This window comes from Haliotis rubra, unplaced genomic scaffold (genome assembly GCF_003918875.1).
Source record: "Haliotis rubra isolate DU_JTF1 unplaced genomic scaffold, ASM391887v1 Scf969, whole genome shotgun sequence".
Classification (NCBI taxonomy): Eukaryota; Metazoa; Mollusca; class Gastropoda; order Lepetellida; family Haliotidae; genus Haliotis; species Haliotis rubra.
This window is the reverse complement of record NW_025767711.1, coordinates 162,748-175,767: the sequence shown is the minus strand read 5'-3', so window position 1 is coordinate 175,767 and position 13,020 is coordinate 162,748.

Here is a 13,020-nt window from a genome sequence, read left to right as displayed (position 1 = left end):
ATCGTTCTGGCAGTTACACATAGAGTGCTGTACCATTTTAATACATATTTCAAAACAATGTTAACACAATGGGTGCTAACATGGTTGAAATGAGCCAAGGCACTCCGACCATGCTGTAACAGATTCTATTCAACCATTCCATAGGCTATACGGGCGGTGGGATAGTGTAGTGGTTAAAGATTCCGCTCGTCACGCTGAGGGCCCGTTTCGATTCCCCACATGGGTACAATGTCTGAAGCCCATTCCTGGTGCGCCCGGCCGTGATATTGCTGGAATATTGCTAAAAGTTGCGTAAAACCATACCCACTCACTCCAAATGTTAAACACATGTACTATGCCGTTGTGCCCTATCATATCCATATGCTATGCCTGTGTATATTATAGTGTGAGTCATCATTGATATGAATAGATGAAGGTCAGTAGGTCAAATGTTCCACATAGAGAGTTGAATTACTATGTACTGTCACAGCGCAAACACTTAAATGAATTTCGTTGAAACATCATTCATAGAAATACCAAAATGTTTCCTGAAATTCTATACCCTTTGTCAGTTCATTGTATTCACCAAACAGTCGGTGTATACCTCAATCAAGGAAGCCAGCCCCAGGTTCCAACCTTAATCCCCGACTCTATCTATAAATGCCAATTAACAGCAATTTTCGTGGTCGGATCTGATCTCATGTTATGAAAACAACTCCAGATCATCAAGACGTATTTGAGTATTGAAAATGCTCCAGTGGTTCCCTTATCGCTAGACAAAAGACAAACTCAAATGGACCCAATCCAATTCTTTTTCCGGTTCAAGGCTGAAAATTTATGTCAATGTTTTTAGAATCTGAAGAAATCCCTCCAATGTACCAGGGTCATCTGATGAATCAGTCCTGACAGGATATCTAGCCATTGATCAAGCTAGTTTGGGGAAGCCAATCATCATGAAATATTATGACTGGCAGTAGTTTTCCTCAATGGAATAGCTTCTAGGAATCTGGTTAAAGTGCACATACTTATGAACAAGGACATATTATAATGGCCAACATGATAATTTTTGTGTTTGTTCATTATTTTTAACACGGACACTCAGCAATATTCGAGCTATATGGCGGTGGTCTGTACAAAATAGAGTCTGGACAATCCCGTGCTAAACGTCATGACCATCGATCAACGCAATAGGAATACGATGACATGCGTGAACCAAATCAGCCAGTGTGACCACGCAATCCCGTTAGTCGCCTCTTACGACAAGCATGGGTTGCTAAAGACCAATTCCAACCAGGATCTTAACGGTTACATGCTAAAAGATGACCGAACGAAATGATTCTCCAAACATTGGTGAGGGCTTCAAAGGGGCAGGGTGACTTTCGGCTCAGGTTTTCCTTCCAAATTGCATGCATGACAAGTCTAACGAAATTGTGACAAATCCTGATGCAAATTCGGCCAGGACAAATGAAACCTCATCACCCATGCAGTCCCTGTTTAAACCGTCACACGCCTCTTTACCAAAATAGGTATGGAGAATTTCGATTCCTCATCCCGACACCATCTTGGCAGGTACTTTGGTAGTCTCAGCAGAATAAGTGTTCGTCTAACAAGTACCCATAATTTGAGGATAATCTTCCTGTCAAAAGCTGAACTGTGTTGGAGAGAGATAATGGTCAGCACTCGGAAAATAGCAGCCAATAGCAGAAACTTTATCCCGAAGACCATGACCCTAGAAAGTTCCAACAAGATGATAAGTGTTATCATTCTCGTTTGAAATCTCATGGGAGATCATGTTAACCAGAGAACGAATCAAGAACACCGCGAATATCTTTCTGGAGTCATTAAGTGCTCTCCGAATTGCTTGGCCCAATGCTGACTTGCAGGGTCAACTCCTAACACTGGGAGAGTGATGTTGTTTTAACTTCGACAAAACCCCGTAAAATCAAACACAATGAGAGGCGCAACAGTAACTCTATCATTACCCTGAAGCAAACTAATCGAAAAAGTCAAGACACCCTTTCCTTTCTACACCCACATATGTCCAAAAATTAGTAGAAACTCTCTGCTTGCTACAAAATACGCTGCTTCGACTTTGATTTCTGCCATATCTTGAACAAAGTCCCCTTTTCCCTAGCAGACTACACGGTGGTATAACTCTTTTTCTCACTCTGAAAAGGTCAGAAACTTCATTATCCATGTGTACAATATCCTCGGGCTTCAATCTAAGTTTCACAACTGATATCCTTGATCGCAATCAAAACACGTAATTATATGTGGGTACAATCGTTTATGTTTTATACTAAATTCGTTTGATCTCAGCAACTTAATAATGTGAAGAAATCGATTGAGAAACAAAAGCTCAAGAACGGTGTGACGTTTAATCGCTCTCATCACTCCAGTCCAGTAACTAATGAAAGTGAGGTTAACTGGGGTTTAAGGGCGCGTTCAACAGTCGGACTTACAATGTGAAGTATGCGTGTGCAAGTAGGTGTTTGTGTGCGTGGGTCGATCCTGAATTTATGATGATATCCTTCCTGAATTTATGATGATATCCTGCCAGTTTTTCATGCCCCTACTGTCCCAGGGCCAACACGTTAATTTTATCCCATCAATTTCTACCATCAGGAAGAGAACCAATAAGTACTTTACTGGCCTAATACAGGCCATCGCACTATCGTTCTGCATATCACTGGAGCGGTCAGTGGGTAATGAAAGGCTGCTTACATTTGAAATATTTTGGTTTCGCTCTCGGTCAGTCATAAAAGTATAGTCGTTCCGTTCAGATAACGTAAGTTGAGATAACTATATCAATTGTTCATATTCAGGATAGGGGCAACATCAACCATATCATCTTTCCCAAAACATGCATACTTATTGTGTCAGTATAAATAGCGAAAGCCTATTTGTGTGACGTTGAAGATCAGATTTCATAACGAGGTATTTCTGTACCTTGCAACTGTTTGGACAGGTATATGCCATGCACATAAAAGCAACATAACCGTGTCATAATCATAGGAAATGTCCACTGGCATATTCCACAACTCCGACTATATAATCTTTACCGGGTTAATGAGAGACATACAGACACGTGCCAGTTATATTCGGACACTTGACGTAACTTCCATAGACGTACATGTTAATTTAGTGTAGCATAAATAATGTTCATGAATTTAATTTTCATATGATCCAAGTCAAATTTTGCACATTTGTGAGGAATCATCGTACCTACAATCACATAATTTCTGTTACATTTTCCGTTGCTTATTGATCGAATGGCAACAATTTAATCAACATATGTACAGTGCCGTGAAGTGCCGTAACATGGCGGCCTATGGGATTGTGCACTGTGGAACTATACGTAAGTTGATAAATGTGATGTCATTAGTTAAATAGTGGTCGGAAAACTGAACTGAAATTATGTGCGCAGAGCAGAGATGATTTCAAATTTGCCTGTCAAATTTTACAAAGGTGTATCCTAAACTCCCCTCATGAAAATTATTTATGCTACACTGAAATAACATGTACGTCTATGGAAACGACGTCAAGTGTCCGAATATAACTGGCACGGGTGTGTACTTCATGTGTTGGCGTAATCTGTTTGCAGTTATACACAAGCACATGTCTACTTGCAATAACGTCCGTAGCAGAATTGATCAGATCTAATTTAATTGCTGTTGCACACATGCACACTCGCTAATCTAAAAATTATGCCTGAATTATTTCCATCTGCGACCTGCTATTCGAAACGTAATCAAGTGAAGATTTCGTGACAGGCCATGTTTTGTATACATTAATTTGATCGACAAAAAATTACTAATATTTTACAATGTACGTTACACGTGTGGGCACGTGAACTGATCCAGATGGTTTCAGTTGTAAATATGTAACGTATATGTCTGTCTGTTTTGTTTTTAAAAGCAAAGACAAAACAAGTGATATAGAGGACTCGTCATAATGTGACAAACGCTCCATACTTATTTGCCCTCGGCCGGCTTGGTAGGATAGTGGTCACGCTCGCTTGTCACGCCGAAGACCCAAGCTCGCCTCCCCACATGAGTACAATGTGTAAAGCCCATTTTTGGTGTCTCCCCGACTTGATATTGTTAGAATATCGCAAAAAGCGGCATCAAATGGACTCACTCATCACATATTTGCCTTGTTCCCTCATTCTGCACGCTTCGATCAATAAGTGGCATCATGATTCAATACCAGAACTGAACTTTGAATGCCTTATCTTTAGTCTTGAAAATGACCTAGCACTATCCTGATAAGGATAAATAAGCCAGGGTTGTGCTATCGTCGTACGTGGATAGATGCACGCTAAGTACAGCATTGATTGGTCTGACCCAGACCAGTCTATTCGCTCTGCGCTGTGACACACTTGCAATGTAGCTTCACCCACAGTCTCTCGTCGGTTTCCCTACCGTTTGTCTTCGAAACCAGTCTTTAATCTTCCCTATTGTTTCCAAATCCGTTTATCTGTCATTCAAACACGTTAATGAGATCATCGCGATTCCAACTGAACCTTTTACTTCGACGTGCTCAGGCGTTGCTGCACGGGTGACAAAATAGATGACGTAGTCTCTGGGAAGGTCATCGTGTAGACGGATCCACTTATCCAGTATTTTGGAACTCATCTGGACTTTTGGCCTCTGCATCGATGCATTGTTGACATGGATATACTGTTTCGAAACGAAATTCAGTCAGTGCTAAATGACGTACATGTAGTATGTGATCAACAAGATAACACACCCACTGCCATTGAAAGGATTGCTTTTGGTCTTGCACAAACAGTGTGGGTGGTCGTTCGTGTGAGGGCACGAGTATACGCTGCTCAAGTTGCCGAGTTCCCTGGGGCGCCATGGATCCACAGAGCAGAGTCGTGGCTTTGAGCAAATACACAAGTAAGTTTCACCAAGATGGTGAACATCGACAAACTTGTCCTGTTGATATGGACACAGATGCAAAATAAGACCAAACTTCAGCTGTGGGACTATTAGATGCCACATTTCTCTGAGATGTGATTAAAAGTCATTATTCGACCCTCCTATGAACTTTAGAAAGGCACCTATTAGCCCAAATCTGTGTTTTTGAGGATGTTTTACTTGCCGCTGCATGTGTTTGTGACGGTGGTTACTGGTGGGTTTGGGTCTTTTTTTTCGGTCAATAATTGAAACTGCTGGTTGTTGTTTAACGCGGTACTATGTAACGTACATTTATTTGGGAAACAAGTGGCATCATGAAAATCGAACTACAAATCTGGCATTCGATGAGATGCCATAAGTGATGATAATCCATACACACAATCATCATATTTTGCAGGAATCGTACACTGGACTCTTGTCTTTCTGTAAACATACATTTTGTGAAAAAAATGCTTTTGTCGCTATATGTGAACAAATTTGTAACCATGAACTGCCTTTATCAACCCCCATTCGCAGATCCTGACATGGCTGTGAAATATTACACAAAACAGTGAATTCTGGCTCCATATACAATGGAAACAAAATCAATATAGCTTGTACTACGTATATTCTTCTTCAGCTATTAATGCTGAAACAGATGGCACAACATTCATGACCTTGTTACAGTCGACATGTGTTCATCCCTGTGTCGAAGCTACAATATTCATACCTTATTCATGTCTGTTTGTGTATGTGTAGTGACATATTCGCTTATACATATGAGATATATCTTGTTCTCACTCAGAGCAACAAAACAAGGAATATGATTTATAGTTTTTAGAACAATAATATACATTTGTATTATCAAGTTAATGAGGCCATTTACAAAACAATAAAGGCTATCTATTTAGTTTACACCAAACCTACAGTTTGACATGACAATAAAATTGATCCATAACATAAATACGGCTCATAATGTTTCATTTATAATGTCACCAGTAAGGACGTTTATGGCATGTTAAAATCCACGATAGTCTTCATTGTCCTACGTATATTCAAATATACGGAATGAGAGTATAAGATTGTACGTCGCGATCATATTTGAATAATAACCGCTGTAACATAATATAGATTAATGTCTGTTATTTGGTGTCAACTTCCAATACGTCAATTCCAGTGAAAGCAAAGAGCGTGGCTTTGAAAGCAAGTGAGAGTGAGTCTCAGCACAACAGAGTAGCCGGCCCTTAAGCCTTTGTTGTTGTTCATTTATGAAATGAAATCTTTGATCAATAAAATGTTGTCCAGGGTTGTGATCATAGTCTTGTGTGGAAATATACATATCTGAACATCTAAAGCTGGACCGTAACTAACCTGCTCTTAGTCAGGTATTGTAACAGACAACGGCATCGTTTTAGAGGACAGTCGGAAGTGATACCTGGTAAAGGGCCAGCGTGAAGAGATAGGTCTGAATAAAAATACATTTGTATAAAATCTGATTCTAATTTCATATAAATTGTGAAAAAAGTTTGTTTCGCTTTTGTTTTATATAGATGTAAAATACAACGAAAATGTTAGTCGAAACGTTTTATAAGACATATGATGAATTGTTAAGAAAGCCCCTATAGTTAGCTAGTACCGTTGTTGATACAAATCTACTGACTGCAGGGCATATGTTCCAGTGACACTATTTATATGGCTACCAAAGGGGGAATTACCAGAGCTGATAATGCCACCAAGACATTAAAGGATTGACCTAGTTGTGGGAATGATCACACAAGTGGCCTGTATTAGGAGACCTGGATACATGTGATTGACAGTCATATCAGATGTTGAAGACATCATCACATTTGACTAATTATCCATTATTATCAATACATAGGCCCGAATAAATTTCCAATGTTCCTATAACTACTTGTTTACTAGAACGTATTGTGATTCATTAGCTTCGGTAGGTACTCCCGATTCCTTGACCTAAATTCTGAGGCAAATGGTTTGGCACTTACGTAGTGAGGATATCTGTCCAAAGTATAGTGCCAACTATCCCATATTGGTCCGGGGTACAGTAGATTTCCAGGAAACGATCATTTGTGTCACGTTTCCTTTCATAGCTAACAGTGATTTATGTTGAGAGTGATTGGTCGGTTAAAACCTGAGAGCAAACCATTTGTTAGCTTGGAGGAACAGGTAATTTCTTGTCACTTAGGATTTGACGTGAAATAAACAGTAAGATGAAAGTCTATTTGTGATTCACTGGTATGATGATCTAACTTTAGTTGACGTCAATCTAAAGCCCATTTATATGATGTGTCGTTGATTCATCATTTATTATTGTAACTGCTACTAATCTCTTTTGATATAGTTATTATATTGTCCATCGATAACATGCTTCTTATTCAAACTACATAATTATTATATGCATTCAAATTTTACGTCACAATATGGCTAAAATGTTGCCAGTGTGACGTTAGATTTTAATTCACTCACTCTACTTGTGATTATAAGTGTCTGCAATTGGTGAATTGTCAATGGTCTTGTAGGACAACAAAACAGTAAGTTAAGTATCACAGTCGGGTAAAACAAACCATTTCAGTTATAAGAATATTCTACCCAACCCATACATCAATGGAACATTTAATACTATTAAAACCCAAGCTATAGACCACCAGCAACTAAAACTAGGCCACGTTACTGGGATCACGGGGACTTACAGAGATTCAGCTTCCTACATGAATCAGCAGGATTCAAGTCATCACTTTATTCACTGGTAGTTGTTGACAATGCTAGCCATATATTAAAATATGTTAAATACGACACATAAAATTCTGGTTGTCTGCAAATTACCGTAATACTGTTTCTAACAGGCTCTTGTTTGTATATATATTTTTACTTTTCTGCGGACAAGTATATCCCATGTGAAAGAGCCCAAACATCTCATCACCATTCCTCACTGACAGTGAACACAATTACATAACCAACCGTCACCAATCTACATTTCATTTCATTTTCCAGGGTATAACTATCATTTGTACAATGCCCTAATATCAGTTAGGGTGTTAAGTGAGTGAGTGAATGAATTAATATTTAACGTCACATCGGCAATGTTGCAGCCATATCGTGACGAGAGCATTTGATACTGAAATGAAATATATGTATATTATAAAAAACCTGCCGACGAAGGACAGTAAAAAGACTAGAGAATCACAGATATAAATATAAAACTAGCGAGCAAAGTTAAAATATTCCAATCAAAGAAGACAATACAATATAAAATAAGGGCTATAGATCGCCAACAACTGAAGGTAGATCACCATACTAGGGCCCTCAGGGTGTTAAGAGAGCAACTGGAATTACTATTGCTATCCTTACATGTGAAGTTCTTTTTGCTGTCTTGGTCTCAATGGTGAAACTCCCAACAGCGATTAAAAAAGGCGATGTGCGTTTCATCCACACACCTGTCCGTAGCATAAATCCTAAACATTAACATTTAACATGATTTTATTCATGGGATAACCGAGTGGTGAAAGTTCAATTCCCTACGTGGGTACAATGTGTGAAGCCCATTTGGGAGGCCCCACCGTGATATTGCTGGAAGTTTGCTAAAAGCGGCGCAAAACTGAACTCACTCACTCAACAATCTAACAAAAACAAACCAAAGCCTGTTTGCACTGAAAGACTCCTGCATACCTTACACATATCGCTGAATTAGCTGGCTTTCAACAAGATATAAAAGCTAGTTGTGATCAATATCCAAACCTTCTTCCGCACTTGTGGAAACCTTAACCGCATCAGTAATATACTTCAGACTCTATTCGACACGACACTCATCGCTAACAATGGACAGGGCCAGTTTAAGACATCAGAGGCCATGTTATAGCTGTTTAGAAAGACAGTGGGTCTCATGAGGTGTCATTTATCTTCGAGAAACTGTCCAGATCAACGTCATATTGTCTCTCTGTGAGACTAAGAGTTGAATAATTGGATGGTTAACATACTCCAACACCAAGACGTAGTGCTTGAATGCTTTTAATATTCTATTGACAAGGACATTCTAAATTCAGGATGTCACTGAGCAACAGCCAAATCTTATTACAACGCGCAGCCTGATGTTGTAGGCGATGTGAAAGTTAAGATGATCCCACGCGTTACCACCTTACATAGTGAAAATTACAAGGACAGTATATTCCTGGCGGACAAAGGATCGCAGTAATTATTTTAATGGACCCCTTTCAGGGTACCCAGGTGTGGTTCCAAATCTTATAACAACGGGCAGCCTGAGGTTGTAGGTGATTGAAATTTAGGATGATCCCAGGCGTTACGACCTTACATTGTGAAAATTACAAGGACAGTATATTACTGGTGGACAAAGGATCGCACTAAATATTTTAATGGACCCCTTTCAGCGTACCATGGTGTGATTCCATTGCAATTGCTTTGTACTTGATAAACTTTGAATGTGTGTTTGATCCTCCTTATGCATTTGTCTTCAGCATCCCGTGCTTGTCGTAAGAGGCGATTAACCCAATCGGGTTGACACATATCATCACGTTCCAATTGCATTGAATGACCCTCATGCGGTTGATCATCGGATTGTCTGATCGCTTCACATAGCTGGAATATTGCTGTGTTTATTGTTTAAAGCTGTTCTCAGCAATATTTTAGCTAGATCACAGTGTTCTATGAATACTCAAATCACATTGATAATGACACAAGACAATAAGATAATTAGCATCATGGCCACCGAAAACGCAATCGATGAATTATTGATGAAATTAAAATGCATATCGTTAGAGATTTGTTCTTTTGAATGAAAATCTCTGATTCAAACCGAAGATCATCCATACATAGATTATATAGGCAGTTCCCCGGTGACTCCTATATAAATCAATCATTAGAAACTTTATCTAATGTTGAAGACAATACTTTTTAATACCTGGTAATACATGGCAGTGTGAAACCTTGTTGAGTTGCATGGCTGTGCCGTTGCCCTGAAGTTAAAGCCTTCTATGTCATTCAATCACTTTGAGAAATTGGGGAACTAAACACTTCTTATTCTTCATGAAATTTGTGGAATATATGACCTATTTGAGATTCGTATGAACTTGAAATGCACTTGTATGTAACTAATGATATAACCATAGGGGTCGCAGTTGAAGATGTTCCTCTATTTTCAATACCCAAGCAAGTTCTACTTCTATTTCACAGCAATATCATGTGTGTCGTGTGTGAAGCAGAATACGTCCTTCATGTTTTGTGTTCAATCTAACGTTCATGTAATCAGAGCCATCGCTTAGAGGACTGGTCCGGCTTTTAAGTCTCTCAAAATATTCTTCTGGCAAACTGGCGTTTCCATGCTCTGTAAAACATGGTTACACTGGCGTGAGAAAATCCTTCGCATGCATAATTGCCTCGACAAAACCAGAAAATATGGTGTACGTGGTATTTAGACAGGGAGAAGTGGTAGCCCACTGAACAGGTCACCTTTGGCGTTTCAACGTAATGCCGTTCTTTAAGGAGCGCAAGGTTTGGGTTTAAATGAAGTGCGAACCTTCATCGTTTCAGCAGGAATGTATGATTTATGGATTTCCGCCCACCAGCCCTAATCGGTGGTACCATGAGGGGACGAGCATTTTGTCCGCAACTGTGATTATACTGTATTTCTACATTCTTAAGGTGTGCACGTCCCTTGATTAGTTTCTTTGTTGTGTACTTGTTGTACGGTGATAAATGGTTGGATTGATAGGCATAAATATCGAAGTATGTTTGCAGTGAAAACGTACAGATGAATTTCACTTTAAACAAGAAAGTAAATCGAAGAAAGGGAAATTAAGATTGCGAATCCTCATAATTTTACCTTGCCAACTGAACATTTAAATATCAGAATTTAATTATACTTAGGATAAAAGTTGTTTAACAAACGATCCTAGTTTCAAATCGTTATTAGTGGTTTGTATTACAAGGGCGTATGCACAATAAATGAAACACCGAGAACAAGTAGGGTTGGTCTAAGTTAACGCTCATCACGTACCACACGTGCATTTGTTTACTGCGCTTACCCCCTTGTAATACAAACCAATAATAGACTATAGTTCGTTCTGTCTTAAGACATACGCAAATTGGGACCAATATACAGATCCTGACTCATTAAGAAGGTGATGTTCTGACGGCAAATGGGCTTCACACATTGTACCCATGTAGGGAATCGAACCCGGGTCTAGGGTGTGACGAGCGAACTCTTTAACCACTAGGCTACCCCACCGCCCCGAAGGAAGATATGAAGCTCTTACTGAAATTATACTGGCGAAATTATACGTTTTACGAAAAGTTATACTATAATACCTGCATCACTTTCCTCCCACGCTGAGGCGGCATGGTGTAATAAACTGAAACGCCAATGATCCAAGTGAATGGAACGCTCGTCACCCATCTTTTGCTGGCAACTGAACTGAACTGTCGCCACTCTCAAAGAATACGTGGGAAATACATATTGTGAGATTGCACCTTTAGCAAACGGAAATGACGACCGATCGGTATATTAGGTGTGATTATCGTACGGAAGTGTTCGTCCTCACAATCTACTATTTAAGCGAGAAAAGCTATGTCTGATACCCAGTTTGGTTTCACAGTGAGAGTATTCTTTAACTGTGGATAACATCAAATCACGACACATGGTCCATTAGGTTAAAGGCAGGACGGTGAAATGACACCGGGCTAATCTCGCGAAGTGTAAGGTCACTGTATCAAAACACTCTTTCCGTTACTGATTTCGTGTTGGCTGATGTTGGGAAAGTACCGGGTTTTGTTCTTAGGAATACAGCCCTTCTGACACTATATCTATTCTGATAGCAGTTTCCATTGTAGGATTCAGACTGTATCCTTAACACGTGTTCATGACTAATAACCATCACAGAGTGATTTCATACTGCCCCAGCGATGGGACACATCACAAAAAAATGTCGATAGATTCTCCTTATGCCTTCAATACCATCACAGAAACGCCTCGTGGGACACATCACAAAAAAATGTCTCTCAATCTCAATTCACACGTTCCGATCAGGCTCGATGAAATATCTGATGAGTATTAACCGCGTTCCCAATCAGGCCTTCCTAATAAAAAAGGAACAATCTCATTTCCATCAAGACCTTGTTCTCTGAGGAAAGTAATTACCATTGATAACGAATGAAGTGTGGGTTAATGTCAAAAGGACATGACTGGATACGTCTGCAATTGCATCTGCCTCGTCCCTGGCTAAGTACCAAGAATGCTAAATCTTCTGTCAGTGGTCTGATGTCCTGAAAAGTATGCATACAGATTTCGATGGGCTATATCACGCTGATGGAGCCATGTTCATCAATTACTTCTTACATAGATATCAGTTTGTAAGGAGTGTGTTTTGGCCGAATCAATACAGAACCAATCGGCATTGGCGACATAAGCACCAGTTTCAAAACGGGTATTCCTGCCTACGCTTCACAACCCCCATATGTTACCTTTGACATATTCTCGCTTACACGTGTGTATGAAAGAGGGGGGAGAGGGAGATTATTATCTCACATGTATATTTTGTGACTAAAAGACTACTACGAGGCGAAGCAATACTCGATTGATTGAAGTCCCTAGTATGGTGATCTACCTCCACTTGCCGGTTTTTATATTGTATTGTCATTCATAGGTAAAATAGTTTAGATTTAATTACTAGTCTTAAATTTATTCCTGTGATAATCTAGTTGTTTTATTGTCCTTCGTCGACAGGTGTTTTATAATGTAATTGTGTTTTTTTTTTGTTTATTTATAACTTTTTAAGTCACAATATGGATGAAATATTGCCGATGTGACTATAAATTTTAACTCACTCACTCACTCGATTGATTTAACTGCAAAGTTGAAAGATTAAGTCAGTTGTAACTATTATTACCTGACATGTGTATTGTGTAACTAAATGGCTGTTAAGATGTGTTGCGATAATCAGTGATTTGAATAATTACGGTTACTATAGCCAAACGGAAGTGTTGAGTAATTGCGATTTTCATATGTGGCTGACTGCAAACTGGAATGTAATATGACTCGTCTGCATCGGTCCTTTACTTCATTCATCAACTTTATTTAAAGGCACAATGTCACTCCACATTTCTCTAAAAA